General features: G+C 44.5%; 1 protein-coding gene across 1 annotated transcript in view; it reads left to right on the top strand.

Moving 5' to 3' along the window:
- Positions 1-15823, top strand: part of GABBR2 (gamma-aminobutyric acid type B receptor subunit 2) — a 312072-nt gene that overhangs the window by 72403 nt on the left and 223846 nt on the right. The gene's annotated exons all lie outside the window — the stretch shown is intronic.

The following is a 15823-nucleotide window of genomic DNA, read 5'->3' as shown; positions in this document are numbered from 1 at the left end:
AGCCACTTCCAGTCTCTTTAGTCCTGGCCACTAACCTCCCTCGACCTCTGCCCTCAAGCAAGGTGGACAGATGATGTAACCAAAAGTGCCTAGTTCAGTGCTCAACTCTTAGAGCTATTTATCAGTGAGCACTCTTTCCTATTCTCCCAATGTGCATTCAGACCCCTCATGTGCTGTTCTCCTCTGCTTGCATGGTTTCATTCTTCCTTGCTTTTGTGAACATATTCCTGGGAGCTTCCTTGTCTGTGCCATCACCCCAGGTGACACAGGGAAGTGCTGCCACTTCTTCCGTGGTGCCCCAGGGCCCCATGAGGTCATGGGTAAGTGCACTGACAGGCTGGCTCCAAACCTAGCTTCTCTCCTCTCTGAGCCTCTGTTTCCAAATCTGTAAGTGGGAATGCCATGAACATTCAGGTACTTAAGTGATATTTGTGAAGAGTTTAGGATTTGCCTGGCGTGTAAGGACCCTCCAGAGTTCAGGGTTATTATTATTGCTGTTGTTGTTATTGCTTCTCTAGTGGGCATTCAGTCCATGTGTCTTGTCCCTAGGGTGGTTGGTGTTGGTGGTCACAAAGTTGCTGGTTTAAAAATAAAATTCTGTGTTCTCTCGTTATTCGGGAGAATCCAGAAAATTCTCTCTTCCGTTTTAGAGCTACCTGAATGGAATCTTGGTGGGTGAGGGAATCCTGGGCTGGCAGGATTGGGGTGGGGTCTGTGAAGTCACAGTAAGCTACCCATCTTGGATTCCCCAACAGTAGAATGCAGAGCTCAGTTCAGAGGACCTATTTGAGCCCTTCCTGACCAAAATAAGAATATCTGGTGACTGAGCATGGCATGGGGGTGGGCCCTCATCAGCTCCTGTCTGGGGAAGGCAAGTCAGCCCCTGATTTCCTGGAAAGTTTTGAGGTGGGGCCCAGCCCTTCCTCTATGCTTGCCTAAGCCCCACTTTTGAACTTTGGAGAGTGGAGCTGCCAGTCACCATGTTCATCGCTAGCAGGGATGCCTGTTGTTTGTCCTGTCTGCTGCTCTTTGGGGGAAGGATCTTGACCCAATCTGAAGATGCTCCTGCATCTAAGGAGGCGGTTGGTGGAGGATGTGCCTGGCAGAACACAAATGCAAGAATGGAGACTGGATACAGGGTGGGGAAGCCTGGTTGTCATGTCAACAGATTGGCCCTAGATAGAGAGTGGTGGGTCCCCATATGCTGCCTGTCATGACCACAGCACTGGCTTCTTCCATAGCAGGGCTGAGGCTGGACCAGGCCTGGAGAGGAATGAGAGTGGGGGGACTTGTGAGGATTTCCCCCGACATGGCACTGTCCTCGGGTCTCCGTTGCTGTTTAATGTGCAGCCTGAGAAGGGAATTCATAAGCCACTGCCCACCCCACCGCCCGCTGCCGGGCTCCTTTTATTCCCCCAGTGTAGGAGTGTGGATCAACAAGCGACAGTAGGGCTCCTGAGAGAGTGAACCTAATAGCTAACCTTTATCTGACATTCACTTGTGCCAGATGCTCTTCCTAGAGCTTTGAATCAACTCATTTAACCCTCAACAACTGTATGCAGTAGACACATTATTATCCCCACTTATGAAGAAGGAAATAGACACAAAATAGGGTAAAGAATTGGCCCAAGGTCAGTCAGCTATTAAGCGGGAGACTTTAGCCCAGACACCAGACTCTTGAAACTATGCTACAGAGGTACAGGATATAGCCTGGTCCTTAGAAAGCCACACTCCAGGGCCTGCCCTTGGTCATTCCACCCCAGAGGGTGCTGGGTTAGCCAAAGGAAAGGGCATCTCACCCAGCTAAGGCTTCTAGGAGGAAGCAAGATGCCCTGAGGTTGGCCAGGCACAGAGGGTATGAACATGGCTATCATGGCAGAAGCCACATGTGGTCTAAGAACTTGGGGGCCTATTGCTAGGTGAGGGGAGTGTAGGGTCTGGGGCAGGAGGGTCTACCTTAGCTCACTCAGTGACTTGCTATGTGCCCTGGGCAACTTCCTTCTCATCTTTCCACTCCAGTTTTCTCACGTAAAGACAGCAGAGAGGAGCTGGGCCTGGAGGCCTCCAGCCTCCTGACTGCACTCAGTCTGCCTTCCAGATATGAGGCCAGTTTGTGCTGCTGTGTATTCATTATCTAGTTCCATTTTTGTTTCTCTTTAGTTTCATTATAAAGTATCAAGAAGTCATTACTGGCCTGGCAGAAAACAAATGTACGGGTTCTCTCTATACTGAGGCTCAGAGTGTAGTGTAGGGAAGGTGGACTTCTCTCCTATTTTACAGATTAGGGAACTGAGGCCCAGAGAGGCCATGAGACCTGTCCTGGAGGAGATATGACCTTCCTGCTTGTTGTCGCTTTTTCAAATTGTCATAAAATAGACATAACATCAAATTGACCATTTTAGCCATTTTTAAGTGTACAGTTCAACAGCATTTAATACAGTCACATTGTTGTGAAACCACTACCACCCATCCATCTCAAGAAGTTTTTCACCTTCCTAAATGGAAACTCTGTACCCACTAAAAATACTATGCCCCCGGCCCCTGGAAACCATTATTCTGCTTTCTGCCTCTATGAATTGAGTACTCTAGGTACCTCCTGTAAGTGAATCATGCACTATTTGTCCCTTTCTTTGTCTGCCTTATTTTACTTCCTGCTTTCTTTTTTTTTGATTTTGAGAGAAAGTTACATTCAAATAATTTTTCAAGGTTCAGGAAGGATCTGTTAAACCTAAGAAGAAAACAAAGTAATAATTCCACACTAAGGTGGATACTCGGGGGAAAAAATAATCATAATTTTTTTTCTGTATGAAAATGAATAAACCCTGAAAAATCCTCCTATTCTGGTTGCAGGATTTATGAAGGTAATTTTTCTTTGCCCTCCACCTGAGAAAGGGCCTAGGAGGCTGTGACAGATGTTTATGGAGTAGAATCCTGGAGAGGGGGTGGAGTGGAGGGCATAGGCACCTTACTTTTACCCTCGGTCTGAGCAGGGGTCCCCTCATGGTTAATTAGGCCTTCTCAGCATTGCTTCCCCATTTTACAAAGAAGGGAGGTGCAGCGGTGTGAGTCCCCTACCAGGATTGGGATGGGCTGTCCTCTGAGGGTTGGCATCTCCCCCTGGCTTTCCAAAGCCTCATGGTCACGAGGTTCTGCAAAGGGGTTTCCCTGGAATGGACCATACCCCCCGAATGCACTGGTCCCAGACTGCCCCCAGGATATCCACAGGAGCCTCCCTTGGGTCCTACCCCTGAAATGCATCCTCCTCCTGGAGCCTCCCCCACCCCCAACCAGCACTTCCTCCCAGGGTCCTCAAAAGAATTCCTTCCTTTGGAGCCTCCTGCTTCCCTCCTGGCACTCGGTGGTACCTGTTTTCTGGTCTGGGCTTCAAGCTGAAAGGCCTCTGCCCTGTTTTTCAGGCAGGGAGAAGCTTCACATCCTTCAGAGTTCAGGGGCAGCCCTAGGCACTGAGGTCTGGATGGGAAATGCCCCGATAGGCTTGGAGACCACTTAACTGATCTCAGCCATAGCATAGGGATGGGGGCACAAGCAAGAATTGGGACCTGGGTATGTAGACCTGGGAAGGCACGTTAGGACTGCAGCCAAGGGAACAGCTCTCACCCATGTCCCAGGAAGGACTGTCAGGTTCAGGGATGTGACTCCCCAGGGTATGTCAGTGGAGTATACAGCCAGCCAGCACCTCTTGGCGGTGTCCCAGGGCCCTGAGGCCCCCTCCTGGCTTCTCTATCTCATTTCCTGGTAGCCCAGGACTCACAGGACCCCTAGAAGAAGGTAGGACTCCCCTCTCCCTCTGCAGTTTCCCTTCCTCTTGTTCCAAATCTAAGCATTCCCTCTGCCCATCTTGCACCCTGTCTTTGGCTCCTTCTGTCTCCTGCCTGGACCTCTGCACTGGTCTCATCACCCATCCCCTTGCCCAGCCCCTCTTTCCTTTAATAACGTCCTTTAAATAGTGGCCTATTTTGTCCACCCCAATCTGATGGTGTCATCACTATCTCAGCTCTGATGATGTCATTATCAGATTTAAGTTTAAGCTCCTTTAAAAACTACCCAGGGCTTGTAGGTATATAGGGTTTTTCTGTTTGGGATGATGACAGTTCTGGAAATAGTAGTGATGGTTACACAACATTATGAGTCCACTTAATGCCACTAAATTGTACACGATTAAAATGGTTAAAAAACCCCAAACCAAAACAAAAATTCCCTGGGGCCACAGAATAAGATGCAAGCCCCTTTACTGGTGCCCAGAGCCCTCCAAAGGTTGCCTCAACCTCCCTTTCCAACCCCACCTCTCATTTCTCCCATTCACCCATTGAGTGCTCCATCCCAGAGAAACACTGCTGTTCCCAAGACTTAACCCCACTTTTCTTGTCTCTTTGCCTCCTCATAGAATTTCAGGATTAGAACCTATTCCTTTATTCAGTGAAATAATCCTTTCTACAATATCATCCTGCAGGTTTTTGCCCAAATACCCCAGTGTCAGGCAGCCCACTGCTTTACAAGGCATTCCACCCAATTCTAGACAGCTTGGATTGTAAGAGACAGAGTTAAGGTTTGGAATTCGATGGCCTGAGTTTAAATACTGGCTTCTTGTCTTAATAGTTGTGTGATCTTGACTGGGGGATAGGGGAGGCTAGGGGACTGTCAAGGGCGGGGGGGGGGGGGAAGGACACATATGTAATACCCTTTCTAATACTTTAAGCAATAAAAAAAATTAAAAAAAAATAGTTGTGTGATCTTGAGCTTGTCAGTTAAGCTCCCTGAACTTGTATTACCTCCTCTGTTAAATGGGGAATAGTAATAGTGTCCATCTCATAGGGTCATTGTGAATATTAAATGAATAGTATGTTATGACTAGTAAATGAGATGATGCATGTAAAGAACCTAGCATAGTGCCTGACACATAGGTCAGAGCTAAAGAAACATAGCTGGTATGTATAAATTGAACAAAAATCTGGCCTAGAATATAAACCAAACCAGACTGTTAGGGCAGGAAGGGATCCGAAAGATCATCTGTGGCAGTTATTTGTAGCTTCCCTGACATCTAATTCCCCTCTCCTGCTGGCCCGGTTGCATCTTGGATTCCTGGTACTTGGATGGGGCCAAATCTGGCCAGTGAGTTCCATTTAATTGCTGGTTCAACTGCCCCAGAAAGGAGTGGAGATGGCTCCATGGCACACAGCAGCAGTGCCGGCCCTCCTCAGCAGGTGACCCGGGGCCCCATCCCCAGGGAAAGGGCTGACAACTTATAATTTGTGCAGACCTGCAGAAGGGAGCACCCTTCCCCCCACCACCACAGGCAGCACGCATACGCTTTGCATTTGTGACCCTGACTTCTGAAAATGTCACACCTGCATTTGCTGGGGTGCTTACTGACAGCTAATTAGGAAACGCAGTTTGTAGGTACCAGTCTCTAAGAAACATTTTGTAAACTGGGTAATTGGCTTTACCGGTGCAGAGAAGAGATGTGTGGTATGGCTCCATCATCCTCAAGTAACAGTCCACAGCCAGCCAAGAATTCAGAGGGACTGCTCAGGGAGAATACAGAAATGCCAGCTTTCCTCAGCATCCAGGGTGGACAGTCTGGCTCCCTGGAGACTTTTAGAAGCAGTCAGTCTGTCCATCACCCTGGGGAAAGGGTGTAAAAAACTCAAGATGGCTGGAGTTAATAAGCTCTTTGGGACCAAGATACAGATATGACTACTTTTATTTCAGGCTATATTCACCAGCAGGGGTGATATCCGCCAGGCGGCAGTCATTTGTCCAGCCAGTATGTATTAAACACCTGTCTGGAGCCAAGCTCTTTGCTGAGCATAGGGGGACAGAGGGGACTAAAACAGCCCAGTCCAGCAAATATGACTATATCTGGTTGTGCCCCTTAAATTCTGGTTTAGCATCAGTGCCTTGAATGATAGGGGAGATTTTGACATATAGAGCATATTTTTCCCATAACCTTTTTGGACTCACTTTACTTTTCTCTAATAGTTTCCCAGGTGTTTAGATGTTTTATATTTCAAAATTTCACAACAAGTGATTAAGAATGTGTACTTGATGCAGTCTAATTGCAGTAACAAACAGCACCCTTATATTCCAGTGGTTTAATACATTTAGGTTTTTTTTCTTTGCTCATGTCGTACTCAAGTGCAGATCGGGGGAGGGGCGTTGTTGGTTGGGCCCTCTGGGAAGCAGATGCCCAGGCAGAGTCAGAGGGCATCTGAGAGGAATGCCTGTGAAGGAAAAGGGTGAGAGAGAGCAGAGAAAGGCAGAGCGAGTCTTCAAATTGTGGGGTGGGTCTGACACCTGTGAGAGGAGAGGGGAAGGCTGGGCGCCTGGGTAGGAAGCGACCCAGGTGGTACAGCTCTGAGAAAGGCTGAGCCAGACTAAAAGGGCTCAGAGATTGCCGTGGCTGAGTCTAGTACTGGCCAGAAATGGTGAGCACCTGTGCCATTGCCACACTCAGCCAAGGGCGGGGAAGAGTGAGGCATGTCCCAAAGCCATCTTGTGAGGCTGCCCTCCTGTGACACTTTCTCTCAAAGCGGTGGTGCCCCTCCATAAATGCCACGGGGATTCGAGGTGGTTGGAGCTCCATGGCTTCTAGGTCCTGGGAGTCTTCCCCACTCACACAGTGGAGGCAAAAGAGCACTGGGCGCCCGGGGATGGTTTTATAAGCCAATGCTGCCCATAGTGCACATCACCTTTGCTCATATTCCATTGCTCAGAACTCAATGGTCACCTCTAATTGCAAGAGAGGCTGGGGAGTATAGCCTCTCTGTGGGCCCAGGGGGAAGAATACAGCCCAGATATCATGGAGCATGGATTCTGGAGCCCAATTTCCTGGGTCTGAATCCCAGTTGTGCCCTTGACTCAAACTACTTACCTCTCAAACCCTCAGTTTCTTTATCTATTGACATACAGACAGTAGGGTTGTTGTGAAGATTGAGTATATATATAAAATTAGAATAGTACCTGGCCCAAATAAATGCTATTTAAGGGATTAGTATGTTATTATTATTACTCTTCTTATTTCCAACTTCAATTGGTCGGTAAACATTTCTTGAGTATCTACTTTATTCAAGGAATTTGCATATGTCACAGGGACTTGTTTCTCTGAGTACCTAGTAGATGCCCAGAATGTGTTTGAATGAATTCATTTCGATGAAGGAACAATATAGTGTATGTGTTTCATCCAGTTGGCCAATGTACTGGGGAAATTTTTAAGATGATTAAGCAATAATAAGTGTAAGGTCCTGTTCTTTAGTTCAGAAAGTCAATCACAGAACAGAAAGAGGGAGATAAATGGTTGAAAAAAGCCTACCAGTTTAAAAATTACTTTCTGTCTTTATAAAAAGAATATGTGTTTCTCTCTCTCCCTCTCCCTTCTTCTCTCTTTCACTGAAATGAATAAAGCATATCTAAAAATCAAGTAAAATAAATAAGTATAAAAAATAGAGTGAAAAAAAATCACTCAAAATTTCACCATCTCTAACATAAGATGACTCATTCAGATATTTTTCATTGCATGTAAGTTGAGAGATGGACAGAAATAATTTTATAAAATGAGGTTATTATTACTACATGCTAATTAAAATTGATGTTATATTTTATTTATTTGAATGTAACAGGAGAAAATTAAAGTAAAGCAGAAAGAATGGATCAACATTAAGCAATTTTGCCTTCACATGAGAAAATATTTGTTTCTAAAATATCTAAGGGTAATAAAAGATTATGAAAAGCAGTGAGGTTGGAGTCCTGGCTTTTAAACTCCCGTTTTCAATTTTAGATGGTATCGATTAAAGTCCTTCTGTGGAAGAAGAGGAAATTAGCAATTTTACAACTCCTTTCCCCTCCTCTGCCTCCTGAATGTTATGCTACATTATCTTCATATTGCCGGTTGTTTCATATTAAATAGGCCCAGTGCTCACAATCACCCCTTTTTATCACAGCCCTCCATTCTTAAGGTCTACATTTTGATTCATCTTTTGGTTGGCTGAATTTTATCACCAAGTAGTTTCTTCCTTTTTTAATTTAATTCCCAAGAAAGGTTCATAGGTGTTTTGTTACCAAGATTTGGGGTGCTGATTTAGCAGTGTTTACTGGCAGTAAACTCTGTGTGAAGTCGTTGCTGTGTAGAAGGACCGCAGTCTGAGGCCACATTAATAGAAGTCTATGCTCAGAATGCAGGAGGTGATCATTTCGTTCAGTTTAGCATTGTGGCTAGGTGTGCTCCAAACAGGTCCACAGGGAAAAGACAAACAACCCAACAGAAAAATGGGCAAAGTCACCAGTCCAAAAGGGTAAACACAAATGGCTTATAAACATGTGAACAGATGGCTCAGTCTCCTTATTAATCGGAAACATACAAATTGAAGTGACATATCAAATACCCAGAAGATTGGCAAAAATTAAAATCATAAGGATGTGGAGTAATGGGATTGCTCAGACACTGCTGGTGGGAGTATAAATAGCTAAAACCACTTTGAGAAAGTGTGGGAAACTCTGTGATTCAATGATTCCATTTCGAGGTTTATACCCTAGAGAAGCTCTGCACATGTGCTGGGAGACACGTACAGAAATGTCCAGCTATCTGGCTTACAACAGCAACCAAACAAAACACAGGGAACTACCCAAGTGTCCTTCAACAGGGGGATAAACAACAACAAAACCGTAGCATATTTATATGATGGAATACTACAGAGGTATGAAAATTAATGACTACACCTATATTCAGCAACAAAAATCTCACAAACATAATATAAGGCAAGTTTCAGGCAAAACATACAGCATGAAGCATGAGTCCACTTATAAATACATTTAAAAACATACAATTAAATGGGAGAGTGTTTAGGAAACATGCACATAATAATAAAACAATAAAGAAAAGCAACAGACTAGGAGTCCCCTCTGGGTGAAGGAGTGATATGTGCAGGGTGGGCACACACGGGCTGCAACATAAGATGATTGTTGGGTAACCTGTATATACATATTACAATTTTTTTATACCTTATATATGTTTTATGTATATGGTAGGTTCTTTTCTATGAGGGAAATATTTCATAACAACAAATTCTTATTTAAAATGGAACAGTATTCTGAAATGACACTGCCCAGGATTGAGTCCTTACATCTATTTGACCTTGGGCAAGTTATTTAACATCTCTGAACCTTAGTTTCCTTATCTCTAAAATGGAACTAATAATAGAGCCTAGCCAAAACCAGTTTGGCTCAGTGGATAGAGCGTCGGCCTGCGGACTGAAAGGTCCCAGGTTCGATTCCGGTCAAGGGCATGTACCTGGGTTGCGGGCATATCCCCAGTAGGAGATGTGCAGGAGGCAGCTGATTGATGTTTCTCTCTCATCGATGTTTCTAACTCTCTATCTCTCTCCCTTCCTCTCTGTAAAAAATCAATAAAATATATTTTTAAAAAAAATAATAATAGAGCCTACTCTGTGGTAATTTTGTGAGGAAGAATAGGATAATTTATGTGAAATTCTGTATGCCATGACGAACACATAGTGAGTGCACAGCACATGTTAGTTAGTGCTCCTTTTCTGTGCCAGGCAGATCGGGGTATGTCCTAGAAATATCTGTCCTTGGAGTCTTTCCAGAGAGTAGCCCACAGATGAGAAGGTGTGAAACCATATTTTATGGGGATGATTGGAAGGAAGAGTTCCCCTTAGCTTGGTGAATTGAGCATCTGGCAAACAAGACATCTCTTGGAGACAGGCTGGCCAAGTTTAGGTGTCTGAAGAGCTCTCATGGGAATAAAGGATGGTAAGTGTTCTGTGAGGTTCTAGAACAGGCATGGGTAAACTATGGCCCGTGGCCCAAATCTCGCTGCTGCCTGTTTTTGTAGATAAAATTTTATTGGAATGCAGCCACACTCATTCATTTATGTATTGTCAGTGGCTGCCTTTGTGCTACAGAAGGTTGAGAAGTTGCAAGGCCCACAAAGCCTAAATATTTACTGTCAGGCCCTTTAGGAGAAAAGTTTGCTGACTTCTCTGCTCAGAATTAGAACAGGGAATGCAAAAGGAAGAGTGATTTCAAGACCAACATAAGAACTCGATAAGAAGCTGAGCTGGCCAAGGACGAATTGGTGAGGGAGTGAGACCCCTGCCACTCGAGGGATGTAAGCAAATGCTGACTGCTCCTGGAGTGCGATGCACAGAGGGGATCTTGTATCAGGGGCAGGTGGAACACATTGGCTTTCAAATTCTCCTTCAGTTCTGAAATTCTGCATGGAGTAATGCCCAGTTTCAAATTGGTTGTTATTAACTCTGACATTTTCTTGGCATTTTTACATCTTAACTCTTAGCAACATTTTCTTTAAAATTTTAAAGTAAAAAAAGTATTATAATCTTTAGAAATTAGATTTAAATGAAAATGGATTTTATTCTAGAGTCCCAATTTTTCATTTAAGAATTGATTTTTATGGCTTTTAGGTCTATTCCCATTGATAGGTGCTGAATTTTAAGAGCCTAGTGTGATTTCTCTGTGACAAGTCCGTCCTTCTAGGGGAGGAGAAACCACTGGAAATGAGGCAGTGGAAAGGAGTTTGGAGGTAGTAACCACGAGCCATTATAGATGTGGAGTCAATGAAAGGCAGAGAGGAAAAATAATGGCAAGAAGAAGGGAAGGAGAGGAGGCAGCAGTTACTGAGGGCCTACTGTGTGCCAGAGCCCATGTCCAAGTGGCATTAAACTTTGAACTATTGCATGAGGATATGAACTGTGGTGGAATTACCTCCCCGTCTGCTGATTGATTGTGGCCATGCCACCTGTCAGAATACCCTCTAGAGGCATTCTGAGAACATGATAAAGCCCATAGATTTCTTCCAGGACACGAGAACCCCCTTATAGGGGCTCTGAGAGCAATTTATCAAAAGCCAAATTGCTCCAAGGCAACTTGCCATAAATAATTTCTCAGAATGATGGTTTTTGCCCAGTGAGCTCACTAAGAGCTGTCTGACAGACACCTTAAGTGGGAGTTAGAAATGCTTCGGCATTTCTCCGGCTCAGCCAGGATTGGTCCATAAGAAGAGGATGATAATAAACAGGCATTAGGGGACATCTCCAAGTGCAGCATTTAGGAAGGACTGAAACATACAATAGAAGGGAGATTGACTTTCACCTGAGCCAAAAAGACAAATCCTTGTGAAATGGCCATGTGAAGTGTCTGCAAGGAATCCCTGGGGAAGCTCCAGCTTAGAGAAATCCCCCAGTGATTTGGTGAATTGACCATCAGGCAAACTGATGTTCGGATTAACTTTCAGTGAATGGTGGCCTGTCATGTGTGTGCTCAAGCGGCGGGCCCAACTAGACTCGTCTATAGGTCCTGACCTGCTCTTCTTGAGGCCGAAGACAAAAATCATACACAAACAAGAACCTTCGGGGTCATCTCCTTTCTGGTTTTCATTTTTTGCTAGCAATGAAATCCTGCTTTCAAATAAAACATTCTGTGTAAGCATGATGCTGTATAAAGAATAGATATAAGGCGAGCTGCTGGCTGAAGTGAAGGTGAGCAGCCCAGAGGCCCTTTCACTGTCCCTAAAACATCTTTGCTGGGTCCTGGGCAGCACTTTGAAGACCCCCAAGCTGGTTCAGCCACAAAGACTCAGCTTTGGTGAGGGAAGGCCATCTATTTGGGACCCTAATCATGTCAAGTAAGAAGATAAAGTGTTAGGCATGAGGATGAGAGAGTTAGCATCAACAATGGCTCAGATCCATCCGTGTGATTTTTATTTTGTTGTTCACAGCAGAATTGCTCTCCAGCATACTCAGGGGTGCTGAGCAGGTTGTTTCTCCTGCCTCAGGTCAAGAGTGGCCAGGATGAGGCCTGGGCTTGCAGCGTTATCCTGGGGAGAATGGTCCTTTCTAGGGCGCTGCTAGCTTTAACCTTCCCTTTGCCCATTGAGCTGCAATCTCTAGATTATTGAGAAAGCTCTCAACTGGGAATCCCGAAATGCTTCCCCTAGTCCTGAAAGGACAGTGGACAAGCCCTTTCACACTGAGGACAAGTCTTCAGCATCTGCCCCTGAAAGTTTGGGTGCAGGGCTGGCTAGATTAGCAATGCCCACGCACGTTTGGATCTCACAGAGCAGCAAATGCTATAGGAACGGGGTGGGGAGTGGGGTGTTCATGGAACAGAAGCTTACATAGGGCAGAAAACTTTTTATTTTGCCACATTAGGATATTGAAAACAAAATCCTCTCACTATCTATAATTTATAATAGAAAAACATTTCAACACCCTACAAACCATGAAAGATCTTATCTATACATTAAGTAGAGCTCTTTATATGGAACACATTTAACTTGAAATAAGAGGTTATTCTTCTGTTTTAAATTTTACTTTGCTGTATTAATTGTCTATGGCTGCTGTAACAGATTATCATAAATCTAGTGGTTTAAACCACAACTGTGTATTGTCTCAAGTCCACGGGCCAGAAGTTCAGGCGCTGTGTGACCCTGCTGGGTCCTCTGCTCAGGAACGAGGTTAAAATCAAGGTTAGCTGAGCTGGGTGCCTGTATGGAGGCCTGACTCATTCAGTTTGTTGGCAGAATTCAGTTTCTTGCAATTGTAGGACTGAGGTTCCCATTTCTTTGCCATGTGTCCCCCCTCATCTTCAAGCCAACAAAGGCACATTAAATTTATCTCATACTTTGAATGTCTGGTTTCCCCTCTGCTGCCAGCCAGAAAAGATCTCTGCTTTTCAGGGCTTGTGGGATTACATCAAGCTACCTGAGTAATACTTTCAGGTCAGCTGATTTGTAGCCTTAATTACCTTTGCAAAGCCCTGTTTGTTATGTAACATAACATCCATAAGAGGAAGACCTAGGGGCAAAATTCATGGGGGCCAGACTTCTGCCTTCTACTCCCAGCCTGGTAAAAACTGAGTTGGATAAACATTTTTGAACATTGAAAGATTCTTCTAGCTCAAATATTAATTGTCAAATATTGTCAGGTTTCAGAAGTTGTCAATTTGTGAGAAACTAGGACATCATTATTAATACAGAATCTTGCACGGACTAGGTACTGGGGAAATGTTTGCTGAGCAAATAAGTTTTAATTAGTTTATTGTTGCTAATATTTTTAATGCAATTTTGATTATAAATCTTGTGGTACTGCATTATCATTGTCATTAGCTACTGATTAGAAAACAAGCTAAAATCATTATCAGAATGTATTAAAATGGGAAATGATTCCGTAAATCATGATAGAAATAATTAAAACATGAACTGCTTTGTTCTGTCTGCTTGTGCTAAGGGTGGGAAGTGTTGTTTTCCATCAAGGAACAGGGACAATTAATAGAGGGCCCCAAGAAACAGTAACTTAATCTTTCTTCTTTCCTCCCTCTTTCCTCTCTTCCTATTTTTCTCTTCTTTTTCTCTCTCTCTTTCCTTCTTGGCAAAAAAAATAACCTGGCCAATTTAAAAAATTAAATTAAAATTTTAAAATGGAATTCTTTCCTGACTCTCTAGAGGCTACAATCCAAACTCCCCACCCACCCTGGCATCCAGAGTCCTCATTAGCCTTAGCCCAACCCACTTTGCCCTGTCACTCAGTCTCAAGTGCTCCGCCCCCAGAGCCCTCCCTGGTTGCTCCTGTGGTGTCCATAGCCTGGAACTGTCTGTCTCCAGAACTGAGCACTGTCTGCCATGTGGCATGGCCACCTGTGCCCCTGTCACACTACCTGTACCAGACAGTGAGCTCCCTGAGGCCAGGAGCTGTGTTGGACTCCTTTTTCTATCCCTTTCAGCACCCACCGTGAGTCACTGTCCTGAGTCTCTCAAATAAACAAGGAAGGAGCAACAGGTACTAATCCACTCTGTCCCACATTGTGGTCCCTTTTAAGAAAAGGGAGGGGGAGCAGAAAGAAAGAGGAGGACAGAGGATGGAGAGGAAGACAAGAATCAGGAGAGACACGCAGAAGTAGAAAGGGGAGGAAGCAGAGACAGGGAGAACATCACCGTGCTCCTTCCAGCATTCAACAGCTTCTTACTGAGTCCTGATTGAGGCCCCATCCAAGCTCAGGGGAGACAGCAGTGAAAACAATAATAAACATCTTTGCCCTCAGGGACTTTTCATTTTAGTTGAGAGGTCAGCCAATACACAGGCGGATGAAAAAATAGAAAAAATGATTTCAGATAATTTTAGGACCTATATTAAGACAATAAATAGTGTGGCCTGTTAAGTGACTGGGAGTAGGGACCATTTGGGGAAGGGGGGTAGTAGTAACAACTTCACTGAGGAGGTAACAGCTATGCTGAGACCAGAATGATGATAAGTAGTGAGCCATATTGAGAACCAAGTGAATATTATTCCTTGAGAAAACAGCAAGTGCAAAGGCCCAGGAGCAAGAAGGAAATTGCTTTTAATTTCGAGAAACAAAAAGGAGGCTGGTAAAGCTGTACTGGGTGAGCAAGGAGAAGAGTGGTGGGAAATCACATCAGAGTGAGAGGTAGGGCTGGATCTTGTGGCTTCTTGTACCCATTACGATAAGAAAGGTAATATCATACCAAAATGTGTAAATAATACAAAGTAGTTATTGTATAGATAGACTAACAGGGCATTTTCCAACAGCCCTGCCTGTGGGTCACCTGACTGGGGGAATTTAAAGCTCAGACATCTTATAATTCTCTAAAACTGGTAGAATGTGCTGGGTTTTTTGTTTTTGTTTTTCCTTTGGTGTGTGTTTGTTTTGGTTTTGGGGTTTTTTAGAGAGAATGGAGGGTAATGAGGAAGGGGAGAGAAAGAGAGAGAAACATCGACGTGAGAGAGATACAGTGATTGGTTGCCTCCCATCTACACCCTGACTGTGTTGGGGATCAGGTCTTCAACTGAGGTACTTGACCTTGGCCAGGCCAACAGTTTGGTCCAAGGGCTCTAACCATTGAGCAAGTGGGCTAGGGCTGTGCTGGTTTCTAATTATCTTTTTTCTGTCCCTACAGAAAAATTGCCCTGAAGGACATTAACCAGTTTTGTATCTAATTTGTTATTTTTCCATTCACTGTAAAAACCCGTCTCCTAAGTTTTCTTTTGAATCCACTTCGTCATCTTGCAGATACACCTATCCACGAGTTAAATAAAAGGGTGGTATGTACCCACTATTGATCTTCATGAGAACGATGTTTGTAACCTTTGGAGAATCATATTCTGATAAGAGTTTGGGTTTTAAGTGCATGGAAAGCGGAAGAGTAAGAAGGACTAATTTATGTTTTACAAGGACCCACAGACTGCCAGGTGGTGAGTGGCCTTCACTGAGCCTGGGGGGAGCCAGAGTCTCTGTCCAAGGAAGAGGTGACCACTGGGCTTGATGAGAGAAGTGGAGGTCGGGGGAGGTGGGAAGAGAGCCAGGCTACTGACTCCTAACATTTGTGGACATTGATCCTCGTTCACTTCTGTGGTAGATCTCCAGGATCTGCTGTAGTCGGCAATTTTCCTTTCTCCTATGTGGGCTCCTTGGCAGGGGCTGTATCCGACTTTGTTTCCTCAGCACCCAGCCCTGGGCTGAGCACAGAGCCGTGCTTGGCAGTGTTTGCTGAACGAATTCGTCTCTTTGGATTCATCTTCTTCTCTTCCTCCTCCTCCTCCCACTCCCCTCCTCCTCCTGCTCCTTTTTCTGCTTCTCCTTCTATATTGTGAAAAAATATACATAACATAAAATATGCCTTCTTAATCATTTTACGTACAGTTCATTGGCATTAAGTACATTCACATTGTTGTGTTACCATCACCCAAACTGAAACTGTACGAAATAAACACTAACCCTCCCACCCCACCCCCTCCCTTCCAGCCCCTGGCAACCA

This window comes from Myotis nattereri (genome assembly GCF_964212035.1).
Source record: "Myotis nattereri genome assembly, chromosome: 12".
Classification (NCBI taxonomy): Eukaryota; Metazoa; Chordata; class Mammalia; order Chiroptera; family Vespertilionidae; genus Myotis; species Myotis nattereri.
The sequence above is the reverse complement of the archived record's forward strand: the minus strand, read 5'-3'. Positions and strand labels throughout refer to the sequence as shown.